Consider the following 18,902-nt stretch of genomic DNA (forward strand, 5'->3'; position numbering starts at 1 on the left):
CTCTTATCATTGAAATAGGTAATTTTAGCACATTTGTCTTTTAACCTTCATTTTACCTTCACAGGTAGTTGATCTGCTGCCTTTGCTATACTTTTACCTTACAAGTGATTTTATCGCCTGTTTTTTCTTGTTGTTGTTTTGATAATTTTTTTCTTTTATCTCTATTTGTGGTCATTACTTTCCCACTTAAATAAGTCCCTTCAGCATTTCTCATAGAACTGGTTTCTTAGTGATAAACTCCTTTAACTTTTGCTTGTCTGGGAAGCTCTTTATCTCTCCTTCCATTCTGAATGACAGCCTTGATGTATAGAGTATTCTTGGTTGTAGGTTTTTTCCTTTTAGCACTTCAAATATGTCGTGCCATTCTCTTCTCGCCTGTAGGGTCTCGGCTGAGAAGTCTGCTGACAGCCTGATGGGCTTCCCTTTATATGTCACTTATGGCCTTTCTCTTGCTGCTTTTAGGATTCTCTGTTTGTCTTTAATTTTAGACATTTTGATTATAGTATGTCTTGGTGTGGGCCTCTTTGGGCTTCTCTTGTTTGGAGCTCTCTGTGCTTCTTGAACTTGGATGTCTGTTTCCTTCCTCAGGTGAGGAAAATTTTCCTCTATTATTTCGACAGATAAATTTTCTGCCCCTTTGTCTCTCTCTTCTCCTTCTAGGACCCCTATAATCTGAATGTTAGCACACTTGATATTGTCCCAGAGTTCCCTTACACTGTTCTCATTCTGTCTAATTCTTTTTTCTCTTTTCTGTTCTGCTTGGGTGATTTTCTCTAATCTTTCGTCTAGCTCGCTGATCGGTTCTTCTGCTTCCTCTACTCTGCTATTGAGTCCCTCTAGTGAATTTCTCATTTCAAGTATTGTATTCTTCATTTCTGATTGGTTCTTTTTTATATCTTCCAATTCTTTGCTGATGTGCTCACTGTGTTCATCCATTCTTCTCTGCATACCTGTGAGCATCCTCATTGTATTTTGCTTGAATTTCTTGTCAAGGAGGTCGCTAGTTTCTGTTTCACTTAGTTCTTTTTCTGGTGTTTTGTAGTGTTCCCTTGCTTGGAAAGTATTCCTTTGCCTCCTCATTATGCATCTCCCTCTGTGCTATTTTCTTTGGACTAGGTGAGTCGGTTATGTCTCCTGATCTTGGAGAAGTGGCCTTATGTATGAGATGCCTTATGAGGCCCAACAGTGTGCTTCCCTCTCGTCACCAGACCATAAGAACCAGGAATGACCCCTTTGTGGGCTACTTGTGTTCTTCTGCTGCGGCAGGGTTGCTCCCACTGCAGGTACCCAGGGAGTCTGATCTTTCCTTCCCTGGCCAGCTGTTTGTAAATCCCGTTTGGAGGGGCCTCAGCACTGTTGGCTACAAAGTCTATTAGCACACTCTTATTGCAAGTGTCCTCTTAGTTGGGTTGGTACCCAGTGTAGCTGGTTGCTAGGCTCAGGGGCATACAGTTGTGATAGGCCTGAGGCCAACAAGGCTGATGTCAGTTCTCTTAGGAGTGCAGCTGAGTGGGGCTAGCCCTTGGCATGGAGGCACTCAGTTGTTTCAGGCTTTGGAAGTTGGGGCTGATCCTTTTTGATGGCTATTTGTGAAGCACAAGTCTTCTGCCGCTGATAAGCCTCAGCCCCCTCTGGACCACATACACTGTCAGCACAGTCCTGGTCCGTGCACACTTCTCAACCCCCTGAAGCGTACCCCACCACCACACTGCAGAGGCCCCCACCACTGCCCCAATGCCCCCCACAGTTCACCTGATCCTCACACAAGCCCTGCCCCACAGAGGCAGACACCCATGCCTGCCTGTAGAGGATCAAGGCACTCAGTCAATGCAGGCTGAAAAGTAGCCTGAGGGCTTGCTGTTAGGTGGGGCCAGTCCCTAGGGTGGGTTGCCTGCCCTGGCTGAACTGGATTAAATCTGTGCTCTAGTGGGTGTGGCAGTCCCCTGGGCTAACAGCCCAAGGGATGCACCTCAATGGTCCCCACCGGTGTCTGTATCAGCACATCTGGACCAGCTCAGAACAACAGCCCCCACCAATGTCTCAGTTTCAGGAGAGGATCCTCCTCTCACCAAGATGCCCCCAGAGCCCACCAGGTGAGTCTTGTTTCACCAAAGGACAGTCAGCCTTCTCTCTGGTGATTTTAGGTTGCCGCAATGAGTGAGTTTGTGCGTGGGCCCTTTAAGACCCGGATATTTTTGGCTTTTGGCGATAGCTTTTCTGGGGTGTCCTTGCTGCAGTTAATAGCCAGCAAAGCCGGATACTAAGACCCTCATCTCAGTTGGGCTGAGTCTGAAGGATGGTTATAGCAGTATTGCCCCCGCTCAGGTCCTCACTCCTCCAGGGAGGGCTGCGTACCTTAGGTTGGCTCCTGCCTGGCCAGCTGAGAAGCTCCGCTGCTTTCGTCAGGACTGTCCCTTGTCGTGGGGGTTCTTTTTATCCAGTTTTCAGTTTTCAATCCAGGGTGATTCTTCCCAAAATTGTTGTAACCTGGTTGTGTTCGTGGGAGGAGGCGAGTTCAACATCTGCTTGCAGCGCCATCTTGATGAGAACTCCACGATGGCATTCATTTTTTTTTTTTTTGTACATGATTGTTAATAGCAGTTTTATTTGGGTTTTTTTCTTTCTTTTTTTTTTTATTAATGTTATGATAGATTACAACCTTGTGAGATTTCAGTTGTACATTTTTGTTAGTCATGTTGTGGGTACACCACTTCCCCCTCCGTACCCTCCCCCCACCCCCCCTTTTCCCTGGTAACCACTGATCAGATCTCCTTCTCAATATACTAATTTCCACCTATGAGTGGAGTCATATAGAGTTCGTCTTTCTCTGACTGACTTATTTCGCTTAACATAATGCCCTCGAGGTCCATCCACGTTGTTGTGAATGGGCCAATTTCGTCTTTTTTTTTGGCTGAGTAGTATTCCATTGTGTATATATACCACATCTTCTTTATCCAATCATCAGTTTCTGGGCATGTAGGCTGGTTCCACGTCTTGGCTATTGTAAATAATGCTGCAATGAACATGGGGTGCATGGGACTTTTGGAATTGCTGATTTCAAGTTCTTTGGATAGATACCCAGTAGTGGAATAGCTGGGTCATATGGTATTTCTATTTTTAATTTTTTGAGACATCTCCATACTGTTTTCCATAGTGGCTGCACCAGTTTGCATGCCCACCAACAGTGCATGAGGGTTCCTTTTTCTCCACAACCTCTCCAACATTTGTCACTTTTTGTTTTGGTTATTTTTACCATTCTAAGAGGTGTAAGGTGATATCTTAGTGTAGTTTTGATTGGCATTTCCCTAATGATTAGTGATGATGAGCATCTTTTCATGTGTCTATTGGGACTGAATAGGAAACATATAGGCAGTGCAACCTGTGGGAAATGTCCTATTATTGAGACAAGATGGAGAGGAGAGATTCTGTGTTGTGAATAGCCCTTTAGCTGTTTAATTCTGCTGTCTAAGGAGAAGTAAAAGCTAAGGCAACTTTCACACACACACTCAGGCACACACACACACACACACACACACATTGTGTTATAAGAAGCTACATTAAGATTAAGGGCAAATACCTGTTAGCTCAGAACTACCTTGGAACCTCCCCAACTAAAAGTTCCTGAAAGTTACTGGTCCAGAAGGAATGTATGTCGTTCAAAAAGAATAATCATAAAAGAGGAACAAGTACACAACCTATATTACAAGAAAAAAATGAGGAAAAGAACAGGGAAAACAGATGAAAGATGAAGACCCTCCCAAGAAAAATGTTGACAGAAATATGATAAAAATAATGACTAAACATATCACCAAGATTTCGAAGAACCCATTCACATCCTCATAATGCTCAAAGAAAATACAAGTATTTAGGGAAGATGATATAGAACATTTAGAGTGATAGAACTGATAAACAAAAGCTGAGGAAGAGGAGATAGGAGCTACTGTAAATATAGTGATTTCTTATCTTTTATAGCTAGCAGTCAAAAGACACATTAAAATCCAGTAAAAGCAGTATAAGTACTTGTAAAGGCATATGTATCAGATAACTATTGCTGTGTAATATATTACCATACAACTTAGAGATTTAAAACAACCATGTATTATTTCTCATGAATCTGTACATTGGTTAGCTCATTCTGCTGAACTGGGCTGGGTTTCTTCATGTGTCTCTGGTCACCTAGCTAGTTAGCTGGAGGCTGGCTGGTCTACAATGGCTTTGGCTAGGATGACTCAACTCACCTCCATGTGCCTATCACATTCCTCAAGCAGGCTAGCTTGTCATGTTCTTGTGGCAAATAAATAGAAACGAGAGAGTGCAGAAACACACAAGTACTTTTTCAAGCTTCTACCTGTGTCAACTCTGCTAACATTCTGTTGGCTAAAGTAAGCCACACGGCCAAGCCCAGATTTAAGAGGAGGAAACTCTATCTACTATGTAGAAGGAGCTGCAAAGTTCTACAGCAAAGGGAATGGCTGCAGAGGGAAGTGAAGAATGGGTGCCACAGTATCAATCTACCATAGTATAAAAGTAAATACTAGAAGAACTAAGCAAATAATATGATCTACTAAAATTTGGTAGTGGAAAAAAAGGATGGGGGATAGAAACTGCCAGAAAGTAGAAGTAGCAGTGATATTAATAGTATAATTTAATAACCAATAAGACATGGGTACCCACCAATCAGAATGGACATTGGCCATTATAGGAGTGGTATCCTGGGGGTCATCTGCTGTGCCAGACATTGATCTCTTTTTTGCATGGGGAGTTCTGGGGATCCAGAAAAGTAGTAGGGGGCCACATTAGCGCATATTAAGAAAGTATCTCAGTATTTGAGCCACCATAACAGCTGTAGCGGTGAGAGACTGAATATACAAACACATAATGGCCAGATGATATATAAAAATAGAATTCTGGGGGGCTGGCCTGGTGGCACAGCAGTTAAGTTCATTCGTTCTGCTTCAGTGGTCCGAGGTTCACCAGTTCAGATCCTGGGTGCAGACTTATGTGCTGCTTATCAAGCCATGCTGTGGCAGGTGTCCCACATATAAAATAGAGGAATATGGGCACAGGGGTTAGCTCAGGGCCAATCTTCCTCAGCAGAAAAGAGGAGGATTGGCAGTGGATGTTATCTCAGGGCTAATCTTCCTCAAAAAACAGAGAAAGAATCTGACCCATAATCTGCAGCAATCATCCCATGAAACTAACCTATTATCCACAGTAACATCACTTCAGACAGACAGAGAAAGAAAAATATGCACCCCTAACAAATCACATAATTTGCCCCGCTTCTAGTTAGTCCACCTACAACTTCCCCACCAATAGCCTCCAAATAGGGCATACTTGAAGCTTTATGTTTTTCCATTATAAAGCTTTGCCATTCCTCTGCCTGGTTTTGAGTCTTTGTCAAAACACAAGTGATGATGACTGATTCCCTTGCTGTATGGAGCTCTGACTAAATAGCCTTTGCTCATTTTCATTGGCTTGATCTTTATTTATTTCCACAGCAGCGAGTATGTTACTGAACCTGGTTTGTTTTGACCATCACATGAAAAGCCAATCACCAAGATGACAAGTTTGAAGCAGAGAATGGGTTTATTCACAAAGCCACCAAGCAAAGAGACGGGAGAACAAATCTCAGATCTGCCTCCCTGAAAATAGGGACTAGGGATATTTATGGCATAGAGGGACAGGATGGTCTGAAGTGTGGGGATAGATGATTGGAAGAAAGGAGAAGTGAGGTAAGTCATGTTCTGCTCAAGTGGAGTCAAGCTTCATGGCTCTTCATAGGATGCATGTTCACAAAATGGCAGTATTAACATGATCAAAGTGTGGAGTTTTTGGCTCCCTGACATCAGGAGTTCATCTATCAGACACTTTCAGTTGACCCACAACCCACAACCCAGTTGGTGGGGGTCTTGACTGGCCTGTACTGGACAGAGGTTGATTCTTAGTTCCTGAAAAACAACTCAAGCATCCATTACCATGGTGATTCAAGTGTCAGGGATATGTTATCTATGAGGAACCTAGTGGGAGTTGGGTATTATATTGCCTCTCTACATGGCTTTAAAAATACGCAACACAGCTAACAAGGAGCAGGTGAATAACTAAAGACTGCAATTAATAATTGCCAAAAACCCTTTACTTACTAGCTACCTAATCATTAATGGCTAACTGTCCACCAGTTTCATATATGTCTAAATACCACTCCTGAATAGGAATGTACTAATGTCATCATTGCTCACTATGGAGAGCTTATAGATCCTGTCTAAAGAAATAAAGGATTAAATGTAGATAAAGAGATCAAGGATTGGGTATATTACATACAATCATAGTTATTTTATCAGACAAGATATTTTCAGCTGCATGTTACAGAAAAACCCCTCAATTTATTTTAAAAAAAGTTTTTATTTCCCCTAAGAAGAGGGTCTGCTTTTTTCCATGTGCATTTTTCGGATCAATTAAATGGAAGAAGAAAATCCTTCTCCTCGTGGCTTCTTCTCATGTCTCGGTTGGTCAGAAGAGTATGGACTAGGAAGAGAAATGGGACCATCCTGCTTGGTTTAAACCAATTGTGACTCACACTTCTGCAGCTAGAAGAAAAGGTCCTATTTACAGTAGCAGTAAATACAATAAAATACTCAGGAATAACTTAACAAGAAAGTGGAATCACTATAAAAAGAAAAATTTACATGCTATTAAGGGACACAAAGAAGACGTGAATAAATGGAAAGGCATACTCTGTTCTTGGATGTTAAAATTCAGTTTCATAAAGATATCATTTTGCAAATTAATCTATAAATTTAACACAACTCCAGTGAAAATGCCAAAAGGATTTTTTAAAGGCCAGACAAGCTAATTTTAATATTTAGACAGAAAGGGAGCTATGCAAGAATAGCCAGAAAAAGTTAAAAACTGTTAATGTTATATGTCAGTTACACCTCAGTAAAAAAATTCTAAAATTTGAAAACTGGGTTTTTCTACAAGATGGAGTAGTGCTGGGAATCAATTGTCCCTCTACTAGACATAATTTGCACGACTATGGAAAAGTATCACTTGCATTGCTGTTAGTTTTCCACAATTTACAGTTGTAGAACAGTTCAAAGACATGAAAAGGCTGAGATAACCTGGTGAACTAGGCAAAAGACATACTAATCCTTTTCTGTTCATTTCCAAGCTTTCATGAATTTTTCTGATAGTTTTCCCTACTTTGTGATCATAATAATCTTGAAAAAAGAGAGAAAAAATGATCACAAAATAAATCAGGCTCATTAGATTTGGCTTGATTATTTATTATAGGTGAAGCAAGAGTGTTAATTTACTATACAGGCCTCCTTAAGTTTGCTTTGCCAAATCAAGAGCCATACAGTGTTGAGGAGTCACAAGATTAATTTTTATTTGGAAATTTTCAAAAGGAGTCTTAGACTGAATTTTTAAAAGCCTCTATTATTTGAGATCTTGAAGCTAGGAAACCAAAGCCAATAAACTCCATCATATTTTACCTGCAATATCTACAAATTTGGGTGAATTCTTCTTCCTAAGGTCCCCCAAATAGCCTAAGGTTCCTGGCCTTATTTATCTCTTCTGTAAATTAATCAGAAGAGAGCTCCTTTAATTTAAGAACTTCATGATCTAATTTATTAATACCTTTGGAAGATAGGAAAACATAATACACTCACGAAGAGAAGCCTTTCTGAATTACAGATCCATAGACATACAGACAGAGAGCTTAAAACTTCAATCCTATAAATTCAGCCACAGGTCAAGAGTTGACACAGAAATACCAAATCACTTTGGTCTAGATATCAAAGAGCTGTTCTCCTTCCTAGTGAGCAGAAAATTCTTGACCGGTTTGAGCCCAAAATAGATAAATAGCCACACGGAAAAACCAAACAAAAAACTATCCAAATTCTCTGTCTTCTCTCACTCAAGAAAAGTAGATCTCTATAATCTATTAATGCAGTTTTGGAGATCACCAAAATGGTTATACATCCAAACCAAATTCCTAAACTTTGTGTCACCAGTGGGGAATAATTTATCAGCCATAAATGAAACACACACATATACACACATTTAGTAGAATGAAAAATAACAAACTAGAGAAATGGCGAGTCAGCAAAGTTCAGGTTCTATTGCTGCTTGTCATTCATCTCTGAGAGTAAAGGAAATATGTGCCTGGGCTTAAGCCACCCATTGAGTGGACTTTCCTGGCAATACAGTGTACTTGGCTCTATCAGGAGAATTCATTGGGCATCTTGGTGGAGGACTTCCAGAAAGATAATTAAAAAACAAAAAAAGATAAAATCATGACTCTGATACAAATGTAAAATGAACATGCGTCAAGATTTTATTTAATCCATTTGTTAATGGGGGAGTCAGTAAGATATCACAACCAGTTCCTTGTTCCCAGTAATTTAAAAAAACTCCCAAACTCAGAATGGAGTCTCATTGGTCTAGCTTAGTCATTTATGCTCATATTTGAACGGATAACAGTGGCCAGGGAAACGGAATGCTCTGATTGTTTATGTTTGAGTCTATGTCCACAGATGCACCAAGAATGGGGGTGGGGTGGCTCCTCAACAAAAAATTGGGGTGGTTTTTTGACAATAAGGATGAAGGAGGGATGCTGGGCAGATAAAAGCAGCTGTCCACTCTGTTGGTATTTGGCTGGGCGAGAGAGTGGAAAGACTAGAGACTGGGAACCTGATTTGTTTACTATAATAGGTTATCTAAGAATGTAGAGTCTGATAAGATAGATATTGTGTGCATAGACTTGACAAACTTGGCAAAAGGATTAATATAGGAGTAAAAGATGTCAAAATCTTGTAGCCCCTGGGTCTGGGATGATTATGGAAGTCATAATAAAAATGAAGAACACAAAGAAAGAGGAGATATGGGGGATAAGATGAAGTGCACAGTCTCAATACCTTCAGGTGTATTGAGACTTTGATATATTTCCAGGCTTAGTCAAAGATGTTAATAGAGCAGGACAGGGTGAGATAAACAAGATAATCAATGGGGCAAGAGCTCAGTAGAGATGGGATTAATAGAAAGGTTGGTGTTGCAAATAGGTTGGTATGCTTTTTCTCCAGAAGCAAAAGGGAATGGTCAGAGAACAGATAAAGATAAGGAAACATTTTGAAATAGAAGGGAGAGGAATTGAGGAAGTTCATGTAGGAGGAATTAAAATCTGTTAGAGGAGGAGACAGAGGTGCATTTACCATGAACCTGATGAAACTTAAAGTTTCAGAACACTTTACTTCCATGGGCCCCTCCCTTTTCTAGCAATGTGTTCACATATTGTTATAAAATTTGCAAAAATATGATATTTAAACTGTAATTGGTTAAGATTGCTTCCTCTTTGTCATAGTTTTCCCTCATGTGGATTGACAATGGAGTGGTGAGGGCATTTTGGGGATCTGGCTAAGGGGAAGTCGAGTTGAGGATATATTTAATTTGGGTTTAGTGGGATAAATTTATTTTATTCTCAGTCACTTCTGTGTATAGGTAAATTTTTTCTAGCAGTCCTGGTATGGGAATGGCTTCCAGGAATACTCTACTGCCCACTGAGCTGACTGAACCTGGCATCATGACATGAAGGTATAGGGCCGAAGGTCATAAACCAACATGAACATTTTCTACAGTGCTTGGCATCAGAAATATGTGGATAGTGGAGGAGAAACAAAGTTTGAAAAACAAGGAGTCGTAAGCTAAACTGTGGGAATTTCTTCTATATCTTATAGCTTATGTATGAAAGAAACTTAGAGGTTTTCCTAAATTTGACAATGATTCTAAAAATGTATGTGACATCATCAATAACAAAATTGGAAAATTGAAGGAGACTTTTCTAAAATATTGATGTAAAAAACCCACAAATTTTGAAGAATCAGGCTGAGAGAAAGACTGAGTTATCATTAGAAAAATGATGTAAAGCTATTGTCATATGATGAGATGATCAGAGAATATGTAGGCAAAACATTGTAAGAAAGACTTTAAGAAGGCTTAAAGAGAGTGGGAAAAGTCTGGAGTGATGAGTGTAGAACTGGGCTTGAGAGTCAACCAAGGAAGAGAATGAGTGGGCAGGAGAGCTGCCCTGAGGGTCCAGGTGAGGCTAGGTAGCATATCTTCATTTTTGACGTGGAGAACACTGGACGGGAATCCCTTGTAAACCAGCATGGCAGCATTATAGATTTTGAGTCAGCAGTGAAGACTGGTGTCAAATTTAAGATTTTAAAAATGGATCTAACAGCTGATAGACTAACTCCTCCAGCAGAATGTCATGAATCATTTGATGACTCACTAACATGTGTTCCTGAGATGATCTCACTTTTCATTGACTTTTGCCTTGTCCATCACTGATTTATCTTTTGTTGACACACATTGGGATTCAGAGTTTGTGACCCATTCACCCTTGTGGTTCCTCTGACACACCTCTGTGAATAGCCTCTTCCATGAAGACAGTTCTCTTTTCTCTCTTGGCATGATATGAAGGCAGACATATTGTCTGACATCAGTTAGTGTTCTTGAAGCAATCTTGGAAGGTGTGGCAGCTTCTCTCTGCTTGGGCCGTATCTCATCAAATGTTTGGGCTCAGACCTGAAGTGCTGATGCCGGTGAGTAGAGAGGAAACAGTGTAGCCTGGCCTTTGCTTCTGGCAGTCCTTCCCAAAATCTAGGAAACTAACCCAGTGGATGGCCAAGTGGATAAGTGGTCTTTGAAATATGAAGGGGGGGCTACTGCTTCAAGAGTGCACCAAATGATGACTGACGACCAAACTCCCAGTCCATCCCTATTATTAATATATATATGTCTTGACAAGGTAAATCCAGCCAATGTAGGATGGTTGGATTGTAGGAGAAATTATATAAATGTTGCTTAATTTGATTAGGCTCCTATTTTAATTCTTCTTATAATATCTTACTGTTTTCTTTACCAGGGAGTTCAGAACATAAGCTACTCTCCACAGTGAACATAGGCCCATGAAACCTTGACAGAAAAGGAGAACGGAGGAAGTGGATTGAGGGATTGGATAGATATGGGATAAAGTAATAAAAATATAGTTAAGATTTATTCACTGGTTAATGTGAGCCAAGCATTGTGATAACTTGCATATACAATATCTATCATTTATCATTTATCTATCTACTCTCATCTATCTATCTATCATCTTCTCCACTTAATTTTCACAACAGCCTATGAAGTAGATACTCTTATTATCTCTCTTTTACATATGAGAAAACCAAGTCTTAGAGAAACTTAGTGGCCCGCTAAGGTCACACAGTTAGTAAGTGTCAGAGCCAGGATGCAAATTCAAGTATGTCTGACTCCAGATCCCATGCTCTTAACCCCCATGAGATGCTGAGAGGTTGGTAGATGAAGGTGAGTGTGGGTGGTTGTGGATAGGAAACAGCAGAAGGGACAAAAAAGAATAAAGGGTCATCACAGAGATGGAGCAACAGGTATCACTTCTGGTGACAGTTTGAAACTACATTGTAAGTAATTTGTGCTATTAATGATTTATTATTACTAGTAATGGAATGTTTGTGAATGACTTACATGAAAATAAATTAGAGAAGATTTTAATATCACTCTTAATGTCACTCTTGCCAGGATTCTGCTATGCTTCTCTTTGAATGAGAGAGAAAGAAGAGAAAGAAGTGGAGTCACTGATGGGTCTTCCCATACTGGTGAAGTGATCCCAGGTGTACATCAACTATCACAGGACTGAGGTGGAAACAAGGCTAGACTAAAGGCGATATATGCAGAAGGATGTTGGACTTCTTGTGCATATTGCTCTCAATTCTGCCCTCCTTTGGTTCCCAGGCTCTTTGAATGGGAGTGGATATTTATATTGGGGAGCAAACCTCTACGCAGAAGATAATATGGCCTATGCACAGATCAGGAATCAAAGTAGACACAGAAGTCAGAAGCAACCAGGTCGAAGCTGCCGTCCAGGGGCCGGCCCGTGGCCGAGTGGTTAAGTTCCTGCGCTCTGCTTTGGTGGCCCAGGGTTTCGACAGTTCAGCGGATCCTGGGCGCGGACATGGCACCACTCATCAGGCCATGCTGAGGCGGTATCCCACATGCCACAACTAGAAGGATCCACAACTATGTACCGGGGGGCGTTGGGGAAAAAAAAGGAAAAATAAAATCTTAAACAAACAAACAAAAAAAGCTGTCATCCACTAAACTGTATTGCCCTGAGGAGGCCACTTAGCTTTTCTCAGCTTTTGCTCCCCTGTCTGTAACGTGGGGTTGTAATGTGTGTTATACTTACTTCACAGGCTTATTGTGAGAACCACAGGAGATTGTGCGTTTAACTGTGATTACTATTTTGAGAGATCTGGTAGCAAGCAAGACCTTTAGTTTCAGTGGGCTAGAGGCCCTGGAAAATGGCATCTTAACAGCATATGGGAATGCCTTTGACTCCTGTCTTTGCCTCCATCCCTCCCACACTCAGACACATACTCTCTGTGACCTCTCCACTCCTCCTCCGCCTAAGCCTCTGCTTCCCAAGTGCTCAAACACACCACCTTCCAAACAAAAACTATTAGGAAAACCTTCAGAGAAGTTGAGAGGCCTGACAGGGCTGGGCCCCATTTTGTGTAACATGTTGATAGGATCTTTGAGAATTAGTTCTGAAAGTCATTACTTTTCTCCTAAATGGAATTTTTTCCTGGAAGGCCATAAAAATAAAAGGGATTAAAATTTTTACTAGGTTGATCAGGTTACATACATCCTCTGGCCTGATACAGCACAAACAAGAAAATAATAAAACGCATTTAAACAGTCTTTTTGCCAGGGGTCTTTTCAACACATCGTAAAACATTAGGACATGACAAGTGAGAGATTGGAATCAGCTGTGCCTATAAACTAGTGCTTACAGCCTGTGCATTCAGGGTGGGAGAGAACTCGAAGGGCAGGAGGGGTTGCATAAACAGCCTTGTGAGCCAGCGAGAATGTACTCTGGGCTCCGCTTCTCCCCTCAGCCTGTTTGGCTGTTTCAGTGCCCTCAACCAACGAAAATTGGTTCCTAGTTTGCTCATGCCTGCTCTGACAAGCAGCTTCAGGCCCCATCTGTTCCTGATACTAAGGGCATCCAAAATGCTGCGCAGGACATTTTACCCAGTGCCTAAAGCCCTTTAAATTCAGTCTTTGAGAAGACAAAGCTGGCAGAATGCCAGACAAGGCTGGCAGATCAATAAAAATGATGATTTCCTTGGGAGGAAGGTGAAAAGTTCAGATCATGACAATATTTCATACGTCATTCAGTTTACGCTTGTTGACTCTTATTGGCAGTCCATCCCCTGTGAGTGGATGGGAGCTAGGGTAGAGAGAGAGCCTGCCTTTCATCCCGACTCTACTTTGCCCATATTTGGTCACAGCATTTACCACTGACTTGTCTCCCCCATATAGACTATTGAGTACCTGATATATTAGGGCTCAATAAATGTTTGCCTTTACATTCTCCACATGACTAGGTTTATTAATTCCTCTAGATTGAAAATCATCTTTTCATTGATATAATTTCATCTCGAATTATATGATCTCTCCTTGGCAATTATCTACTTGACATATTCATGGATCTATCATAGAAATCTCAAAGTCAAAATGTAAAAGATGTCAACGGAAGTCTATTCCTAGCCAACCTGCCCTTTGTGACACCCATCCTAAGTTTTCTGCATCTCAGTAAGTGATACCACATCTACCCAGTATTCAAAATGGAAACTGAGGAGTCACCTTTGGTTCCTCCCTTTTCCTGACCCAGACATTCAATTTGCCATCAAAGTCATCTCCCAAATATGTTTCAAGTTCTTCCAGTTTGCTTCATTGCCTTAGTCCAGGTAACTATCACCTCTCACCTGGACACGACAATAGGTTCCCAAATGGTCTCCTTGTCTGCATTCTTTTTTTTAGGAAGACTAGCTCTGAGCTAACATCCAGCACCAATTCTTCTTTTTGCTGAGCAAGATTGGCCATGAGCTAACATCTGTGCCAATCTACGTCTACTTTATGTGTGGGACACCTGCCACAGCACGCCTTGATAAGTGGTGTCTGTGTCTGCGTGAGGGATCCAAACTGGCAAACCCCGGGCAGCCAAAGTGGATTGTGTGATCCTAACTGCTACACCACCGGGCTGGCCCCTTCTTGGCTACATTCTTGTTCCTGCCCATCCATTCTCCTGCTCTCTACACCATAGTCTTTTTTTTCCTGCATTCATACCCCCCTATCCACTTCTTACCTTCTCGTGTTAGTTTTATGCAAATCTCAGACATCTTAATATTTTCACCCATAATTAGTGTACTATATAGGTATGTGTATGTACAGATAATATATATTGTATATGTTCGTATATATGTATACATATGTCTATGTACATATGCACACATATACACACACTTCTTGGTTAGGAAAACATAGCCACAATAGTATTATTGCACTTAAAATTGTAATAATATTTAAAAATATCATCAAATATTGAGTCAGTATTCAAATTCTCAATTGTATCATAGATTTCATAGTTTTAACAGTTTTTGAAAAATATCAGGATCCAAATAAGCTCCTGTGCATTGTGATTCTTTGATATGTCTCATAAATTTATTTTAATCTCAGGTCCTCCCAACCTTCTTTTTTTCCCTTGCAATTTCTTTGTTAAAGACATTAAGTTGTTTCCCATGAGTGTCTCACCATCTGATTTTGCTAATTGCCTCTTTATGGTACATTTTAACATGTCCTTATGTTAGTATTTCTTGTAGGTTGGTGGATGGATTTAGAGGCTTGATTAGATTCGTGTGATTTTTGGGGATGACTAGTTCATAGTGGCATTATGTTTTTCCATTAGGAGGCGTGTGATGTCTGGTTGTCTCTCTTTTTGTGATATTAGCAGCTGTTAATTCAATACTTAGATTTATTACTTCATTAGGTATTATAAAACAGTGATATTCAAACTTTGGCATTCTTTCCTCATTAATTAGATAGGCTATATCTTTAAAGAGAAATAACCTGTTATCTACTATTTGAAGAGTAATGTTACTAAAATAAAAAGGAATCTTTTGGCTTTGGTAATAACCCTCCCTCTGAAGACAATTAAAAAAGCTGCACAGAAAAAAAGTCTTAAAAGTAACGGTGAGGAAAAATGATAGTGAATAATTACGAGGTTGTGATCAGCTTGAGAAAGATGGTTCAGAGAGATGAGCCTCAGCTGCTTCTGCCCTAGAGGTATTCAGTGATTGGGACAGAGCTACACTTTTGGCGGGTTAGTGTGGGAAGCAGACAAGAGTTGGAGTCAGGAGGTTGGGACTCTGAAAAGTTGCAACATTCAAAAATGTTTTTGCCCCGGGGGCGTACACCCATTCTAGGGAAAAGGATGAAAGGTAGAACTAGGCTCTACCTCGACAGAGGCAAGGATTGGGGTCCATCACAGTCCAAGGCAGGAAAAACTGCTGAAGCTGTCCCTGCTCAGGACTGAGACCTCGACAGTATGTGCCTTGGGAGTGGGGAGATGACTATACTTTGGTAGGTCATATCGGTAACTCAGAAAACCTTGTTTCCCAACAGCTAAGGCCCTCAGGTGCCTGGTAGAAGGGGAGAAAAATCCCTTCTGAAGGAAGATAACACCATCTAGGGCCTCAAATTACTTCTATAATTAATTAAAAAACAAATGGTCTGGAAACTATCAGAAACAATGAGATACCGAGAGATAAAACAATATAAGCCAGAACCAGTAGAAAAAGTAGGTCCACAGAGATATCAGATATTGCAATTATCAGATATGGATGGTAGAACTACCTGCTAGATTAGAACTGCTTACTAAATACATGGAGATAAATTTGGAGCTTAAAAATTTCAGCAGGGAATGGATACCATAAAGAGTGACACTGAATGTTTTCCCCTTAACATCAGGAACAAGAAAGGGGTTTGCTCTTGTCATTTCTGTTTATCACTGTATTGGAGGTTCTGGTGAGGGCAATTAGGAAAAATAAAAGGCATCCAGCTTGGAAAGGAAGAAGTAAAACTATCTCTATTCACAGATGACATGATCTTGTATATAGAGAATCCTAACGAATCCACTAAAAAACTTTTAGGATTAATAAACAAATTCAGTAGTGTTGTAGTATATAAGACCAATATACAAAAATCTAGTACATTTTCATACACTAACAATGAGCATTCTGAAAATCAAATTGAGAAAATAATTTAGTTTACAACAGCATCGAAAAGAATACAATACTTGGATATAAATTTAATGAAAGAAGTACAGAACTTGTACACTGAAAACTACAAAACATTGGTGAAAGAAATGAAAGAAAATCTAAATAAATGGAAAATATCTCATGTTCATGGATTGGAATACTTAATGTTCTCACAATATTCCCCAAATTTATCTATAAATTCAAACACTCCCTATCAAAATTCCAGCCGACATTTTTCCAGAAATAGACAAGTTGATCTTAAAATTCATATGGGAATGCAAGGGACTCAGAATAGCCAAAACAATCTTGAAAAAGAACAAAGTTGTAGGACTCACACTTTCTGATTTCAAAACTTACTACAAAGTTATGGTAATCAACACAGTGTGTTACTGGCACAAGGACAGAAATATAGATCAATGGAATAAAATTGAAAATAGAGAAATAATATCTTACCTTATGGTAAATTGATTTTTGATGAGGGTGTCAAGATAACTCAATGGTAAAAGAATAGTCTTTTCAAAAAATATTGCTGGGACAATTGGATATCCACAAGCAAAAGAATGAATTTGAATCCTCAACTTACACCACACATGAAAATTAACTCAAAGTGGATCATTAACCACTAAAACTGTAAAACTCTTAGACATAATAGGAGTAAATCTTCATAGTCTTGGATTAGGCAATGGTTTTTTTAGGTGTTACACCAAAAGCATAATCAACAAAAGAAAAATAGATAAATTGGACTTCATAAAAATTAAAAACTTTTGTGCTAAAAACAATCTCATTATGGAAGTGAAAGATAATCCACAGAATGGGGGAAAATACTTGCAGTTTATATATCTGATAAGAGATTAATGTTCAGAATATATAAAGAACACTTACAACTCCGTAATAAAGAGACAAATAATCTAATTTAAAAGCAGGCAAAGGATTTGAGTAGACATTTCTGCAAAGAAGATATACAAATGACAATAAACACATATGTTCACTATCATTAGTCATTAGGGAAGTGTAAATCACAAGCACAATGAGATTACACTTCATACTCACTAGGATGGTTATAATGAAAAAGATGGACAGTAAGTGTTTGTGAGGATGTGGAGAAATTGGAACCCTCATACACTGCTGATGGGAATGTAAAATTACTTCCAACAGACCCACACTAAAGAAAAATTTAAAGGATGTTGTTCATTAAGAAAGAAAATGATGCCAGATGGAAGGTCTGAGATGCAGCAAGGAAAGGAGAGCAAAGAAGGTGGTAAATATGTAGGTGAATATAAGTTACCATTAACCATATAGAGCAACAGTAGTAATAATATCTTGTGGGATTTTAAGACTATATACAATCAAAATATATGACAACATTACATACAATTTGAGGGGGTTGGGAGGAGGTAGTTAAAATACTCCGAGGTTCTTGCATTTTCCAGGAAGAGGGTAAAAGTAAAGATTAACATCAGACTTTGATATGTCAAAGATGCAGTAGGATAATCAATAAGGGAGTGGAAAAAGTGTGTGGAACTTCCAAACTAATAGATGAAAAACAAAGAATGATGAAAAAAATCAATCCAAAGTAAGACATGAAAGAAGAGGAAAAGGAACATAGAACAGGTGGCTTAAATAGAAGGATATAATAAGTTAATAGATTTAAATCCAAATATATTAGTAATTTCATTAAATGTAAATGGACCATGTGCTCCAGTTAAAAAACAAAGATTTTTTAGATAGAATTTAAGAAATACTCATTAGGCTGTTTATAAGAGAGAGATTAAAAACATAAGGTTTCAAAAAGGTTTAAAGCAAAAGAATGAAAAAAGATATGATAGAAAAACGTAAAAGAGAACTGGTGTAATTATTATCAGACAAGTAGACTATAAGATAGAAAGCATTATTAGAGTGCATTGCTTCATAATGATAAAATGTTCAAACCACTAGAAAGATTTAATAATTCTAAATTTTTAGTTCCTATAAGCTTTTAAAAATTTGTAATTTGTGTGATTTCTTTTCTCGTTCTAAAGAAACTTACTTTTGTACCTAATATTGTATTAAAAATTCTGTGTAGTTTTTCTTAAACAGTTCTCCTCACCACCTAGTTCCTTGGTTGTATAATCTCCCCCTTACTCACTGTGCTTCAAATTCTCTGGCCTCCTTTCAATTCTTTGAATGCATAAAGTCTCAGGGCTTCTGCATTTAGCTGGCTTCTCTCATTTTTTAGGTCTCAACTCAAGTGACACCTCCCCAGAGCACTTTCTCTGACTACTGTCTGCTTCCCTACATCGATTGCAAGCCCCTATTATTGTCTATCTCAGCCATTTTTTCTTGCTAGTACTTATTATGATTTTAAATTATTTTGTTTTAATTGTTTGTTTCCTTTTTGAGGGGTTAGGGGGAAGGGCCTGCCTTCAAGTCTAGAATGTAAGCCCTATGGAGGCTAACACCATGTCTTGCTTATCATTGTATTTTCAGGACTTACAAAAATGTTGAATGAATGAATGTGAAGGAGTGAATGAAGGACGATGGAGGAAGGAAGGTTGTGGAGCTAGTATGCATCTACATAGGGCTGGTTTAAGCAGAGGCCATGAGTCTGGGGCCAGAGTAAAAGGGCTGGAGTTAGGTAAGAGGAGCTCCAGGCAGGGGAACCAGGAAGCCATGGAGATCCAGCTGAAGAAGATGATCTCATGTCCAGGGCAGATCCTGGACAGCACAGAGGGAGGA

This window comes from Equus asinus, chromosome 6 (genome assembly GCF_041296235.1).
Source record: "Equus asinus isolate D_3611 breed Donkey chromosome 6, EquAss-T2T_v2, whole genome shotgun sequence".
Lineage (NCBI taxonomy): Eukaryota > Metazoa > Chordata > Mammalia > Perissodactyla > Equidae > Equus > Equus asinus.